This window comes from Pyrus communis, chromosome 16 (genome assembly GCF_963583255.1).
Source record: "Pyrus communis chromosome 16, drPyrComm1.1, whole genome shotgun sequence".
Lineage (NCBI taxonomy): Eukaryota > Viridiplantae > Streptophyta > Magnoliopsida > Rosales > Rosaceae > Pyrus > Pyrus communis.
This window is the reverse complement of record NC_084818.1, coordinates 16,594,658-16,600,657: the sequence shown is the minus strand read 5'-3', so window position 1 is coordinate 16,600,657 and position 6,000 is coordinate 16,594,658.

Genomic DNA, 6,000 nt, shown 5'->3' with positions numbered 1-6,000 from the left:
TTGAAAACGACGGGTGGTGTGGATCCCTCTGCGACTCTCCTTATGTCCATGGGTTTGTTGCGGTACGTAATCAGAAAAAGAATTATGCATGCAACCGGATATATCATCCTCTTCCTATATAAAAATTAGTTTAGAAAGAAGATATACTTGTTTCTCCTTTTCGGCCAAATGGTTGGCCGACGAGGATATTTTTGCCCTTCTTGTGAATGTTGTGTAGATGTGCCACCACCAAGCCACAGATCGGGTTGGATACTCATCCTCAGGTATGGCAAAGTTAAGATCGCGATTCTTCTGGGTTATGAATGTAAGATCAATATATGCGGAACAAGTAAATCACGATACCAAATTAACCACTAACCTTGTGATGCCATTAATGCAATGAACTAAGGGTTGTTCTACTCTCAACACAAACTGAATGCACTGCTACAACCAATGGGGCTTGATATCTTTTGTGCGTAATTAGTGTGAGAGCAGGGGACCCTATTATATCCTAAATGGTGGTGTTTGATAAGAATACTTCCAATCATGTAATCCTTATCAAACTGATAACCCTTATCACCACGAAACCATAATATTCATATTTGTATAGATATACTCATATCAGAATTACTTAAGCTATATATCAGTCCACATACATTCCTTGATAGCTTACAACTAGAGTCAATCATAATCTCATATGATCTCAATCCCTTAAGCACGTGTTAAACAAATGAGAAGCTCTAACAAAGCTTACATTCTCCTACTACAGTCGACACTTGTTTATCACAGTACCACCTAAAAAGAAATCATACATGAATGGCCATGAGAATAAGATTAACAAAACCCCAATAACAAGAAGTATCTGTCATAAGTTAGTATTCATGAAGAACTAAAGGGAAGTCATGCTCCAATATATAAACATTATCCCCAAAATTACTATCATGAAACCATCAAACACATGAAACTCCATCAAGACATGAAAAATAATACAAGATGCAAATACGAATGCTTCTGTAATACACCTGCATTATGGTCCTCCTTCAAGACCAGTAAACTAGTCCACATTGTTGTCTCGTACTGAGATCCTTAAGTTGCATTTAAGTTACAACAATTCAAACAAATTGTCATCCAAAATACACTTTCATAATGTATCTCTATCATAACTATACCACTGCAATTTCTGGGAAACCTTTCCAATTAGCAACATAATACTTTATGAGTTAAGATGATCTAAACATAAATACTTTAATGCATATTCCAAAAAGTACCTGAATCAACCAATGTCCAAGAACAAATATCTTAAACATGATCAAAGCTCCCACTGTTTTGCAATACCAAAAGCTTCCAGCACTTCCATTTTCCTTATATGTTTCTTCAATACTGCCACTGGAATGGCCTTGTTCAACGGATCTGCTATCATAGAACCTGTCTCCAAATAATCAATTTTAACCAAACCATCCATCACCTTTTCACGAGCAACAAGAAACTTAATCTCCAAGTTCCTTGTAGCATTGGATCTCTTATTGTTCTCTGTGAAGAAAAATGGCTGCATTATTATCACAGTAAAGCTGAATGAGTCTTGAGATTGAGTCAACAATACAAAGACCAGTGATAAAATTCTTTAACCAATGTGCCTAAGTCACAGTTTCACAGCAAGACAAGTACTCAACCATCATTGTTAAAGCATGCAACGATGTCTTGCTTGGCACTCTTCCAAGAGAGCTCCATTAGCCATCATAAACACATAGCCTGAAGTTGATTTCAAATCATATGGGCAATCAACGAAGTCTGCATCATTGTATCCTTCTAAGACCAAGTTTTTAGTCTTCTTATAAACCAACATATGAGACTTAGTTTTCTACAGGTACCTTATAACTCTCTTCCCAGCATTCCAGTGTGATTTTCCTGCATTAGACTGAAATCTCCCTAAAACACTGATGGTAAAATCTAGGTCTGGCCTAGTACAAACCTGAGCATTAATTAAGCTCCCTACTAATGATGTGTAAAGCTTATCCTTCATCGTTTCCTTTTCCAAATTATTTTCTGGGACATTGCTTCTTGCTTAGCTTATCACTCTTCGATATAGGCATTGATATAGGCACTTCAGTTGTGCCACATGCTGACATGTTGAATCTCTTTAAAACTTTTTCAGTCTAACTTCTTTGTGACAACCCTAACAATCCTTTTCTCTCTCTCTCTCTCTCTCTTTTAATCTTGATGCCCAGCACATAAGAGGGCTCACCTAAATCTTTCATCTCCAAATCACCATTTAAGAAAGTCATTTTTAAACAAGTCAAAATGTGCCACCATCGCCACGCTTACTCTGCATGCATCTTTCGTTGACACTGGACTGAAAGTTTCTTTATAATCGATACCTTCTCTTTGAGCGAACTCCTTGGCCACCATTTGGCCTTATGTCTCTACACAGTTCCCTTTGAGTCTCTCTTGGTTTTCAACACCAACTTACAACCTATCGGTTTCATGGCTTCTCTTGGTTCCGCTAGTTCCCATACTTTGTTTTCTTCCATTGATGACATTTCAGACTCCACAGCTTCTAACCATTTGCTTGCATTTGGACTCGAGATGACTTTGTTTGAAAGTCCCAGGATCATCAAACTCTAAAATTAAAATCTGACTCTGCCAAATACTCAAAATCTGATGAGAATGTTGACTTTCTTACCTTATTTGATTTCCTCAAAAGCGGTGCAACATCACCGACTGCCAAGACTGGTCAATTTAGTCGGTGGTTGCTGCCATTGGCAGCTGCTTCCTCCACGTGTGCTTTCTAATTTCCTGCATGTTGTTCATCATTCAACAACACCCCAACTTCAGTGCCATGCTCCAGTCGGTGATCATTGTCACTTGGAGCTGCCATCTCCACGTACCCTGCATGATCGTTAGTTTGCTGCTCATTATGCAACAACACATCAATATTTCAATTGCCATGCTGAATGACACAATCATTATTACAATTACCCTCACTTTCTTCCACTTGATTTGGAAATTCAATCATTGATGCTGCATTCGGTGATTATTCTACATTATTGCCCATTTCCCCATCTTCCTCAAATATGAATTTATTAGTTCTAGTGCTTTCATGATTGTCCATCTCTAACTCGATAAAAGCACTTGGTAGATTAATACTACAAATCATACTCCTTACCATGTCCATTAGGTAACTATTTCTTCTCTCAGCCACTTCATTTTGCTCGGATGCACCAGGTTGGTATATTGAGTTACAATTCCATGTTCTTGAAAATAAAGCAAAGAGTCCAGGGTATCTACCAATTTGTATGTATCTTTTATAGTATAAATCTTGAAAACTTTTAAGGCTTTTAATTTTTCAGAAATCAAGTAAATGTAACAGTAGCGTGAAAAGTCATCTACGAAAGTTATGAAATATTTATTTTCTTCAATTATTTGTGTGGGAAAAGGACCACAAATATCTCTATGGATTATTTCTAAAAGTTGTTTGCTCCTAGTTGAACCCTCTTTTCTTTTGTTTGTCATTTTTCCCTTGACACAATCAATACAAAATTCAAAATTGTTGAAATTCAATGGAGGCAAGATTTGGTTTTTAATCAAAAGTTCCATTCTAGGTTTTGAAATATGACCAAGTCTCTTGTCCCAAAGATTTGAAGAGTTATTTGGTCGTGTGGTTTTCTTTCTCAACATTGAAAATATTTTCAATTTTATTTAATTGAAATTTGAACATACCATCACATAAAGAACTGGTTCATATATGAGAAGAATTGTAAAATAAAAAAATGTTGAAGCTTTATTATTCAAAGTAAAATAAAAAACCTTGCAAATCCAACCGCGAAACTGAAACTAATTTCTAATGAAAGATACATAAACCACATTATCAAGTTCTAAGCAAAAACCAAATCTAATTTTAACCTAACAGTTACTATTGCCATGACCTTGATTGCTAACTAAGACTTTGATTTCATCCTTATTTGATGTTCTCTTTGTGATGAAATTCTGCAATGAATTTGTTACATGAATAGAAGAGCCAGAATCAAGCCACCAAGGTCCGCTAGGCATATCAGTTAAATTTGATTAAAACAAAAAATATTTATAAAAAAATAACATTTGAAAACTGTAGAATTGTTAAGTTTGAAAGTCCTTTTAGAGAGGGGAATATTTCTAGCATTTTCTTTCCTGGCACCCTCGGACCTATTGTTTTTGGTATGACCTTGGACATAGTTCACATACTCACCCTTTTCAATTCTCACTTCCTCCCCAACGGAAATAGAGATTAACTCATTCACATCCCACTTTTTTTGCGAAGCATTGTAAGAAACTTTCAACTGAGTATAAGAATCTGGGAGTGAATTCATAATTACATTGACCAAGAAGGTTTCAGAAATTGGTACCCATTTTTGAGTTTTCCAGCAATGTCGATGACTCTGAGAATATATTCACGTACACTTCCTTCACTCATACCTGATTGAAGTGAGTGAATTCATGAGGTTGCCAGTTTCAGTTTTCTCATACTCTTTGTACTTCTTCTCAATGGATTTCATGAACTCGTTTGCATTTGTTGCCTCTGGGAATCCTCCACGAACAACATCAGTCACTGTTCTTTTGATTATCATCAGCAAGATTTGATTCGATTTTTGCCACTTTCCATACTTTGATCTTTGGCTAGAAGTGCTTCCATTGACAGGCAGTGGAGGTTCTTCAATTCTCAATGCTAAATCCATATCCATGACACCCATAATGATTTCCAATTCTTGTTTCCATTTCTTATAGTTGACATGAGTGAGTGGTTCAACAGTGTTGGGATTCATGGAACTAGGGTTCAGGGCTGCAACTTGAAAAATATTAATCTTTAATCCTCATTCTTTATATCATAGACTCGAGAACCTTTGGATTAACAAGTTATATAAAGGTTTTTCTTTAATCATAGCACCTTCACAGCCAACATACATTTTTTCTGTAGTCATTGTTACAACCCTTTATGGATTGCAAGAAGTAACTGTGTTCATACCTTGGATTGTAGAGTGCCATGCCACTTGAGATCAAAACATAGGCTATTGAACATCTTTAGATGATCAGTGATGATTCTTCAATCCCAATGCCAATACTAATTTCGTATTCTTAATGACAATCATATATATTGCACATATAGCTTTAGCTATCATATGTATATTGATGAATCAATTTATATTATATATTTAACCCTATTCTTAGTATATTTTGGTTGATATTTTGGTAGAATTTTGATACTTTGAATTGTATTTTCAATATAGGACTTCCTCTAGAGCAAAACGTGGTCAACTGGATGAATTTTGGAGTAATTCTAGTTGGAGGATGTTTGTGAGTCACTTGGCTTGATTGTATCAAAATGTCAGTTTTTTCCACCAAGCGGTTATTTTCTGACGATAAAATAAAAGAGCAATGCACGGTGCTGGAATAGTGACGTTTTGGGCTTAACTTGCGTTTTTTGAGCTCAAGATGACCTCGGATGGTTTTATGGCCTTCTGGAGATGTGTTCAGAACGTCCTAATCTTTAAAACAAGCTATCTTGGGCCAGATTTGGAGGAGATTTGAGGCTAAAACGTGGCTGGACAGTTTCTGTTTAGTTTATCCTAATTTAATTAGGACTTTATGTTTTAATATATTTTATTATTAGTTAGCTTCCTAGTGGAAATAAGAGACCTGGTTCCTAGGGTTTGTGCGATAGCTAGAGGGGATTTTAAGGCTTTGCCGTTCTTAGTCTCTTCTACGCTTTCTTTTATGCAACTTTGGAGACAAAGAATTGCCAGGGTTCTTGGAGATTTTATACCTTAAGGTGTTTTCATTCCTTTTATTCTTAATAATATTTTTTATGATTTCAATTATGAATATAGATAACTAATTCCTTTTGCTAGGGTGAAGTCTTGAGCCTTAGCATGAATATGTGATTTTTATTTAATTGCTTATGATTGATTGCATGCATACTTTGAATTATTAATCACCATGATTAAAACTATCTAATTGTCTTAATGCCTGACCACCATTAGGATCTTTAGA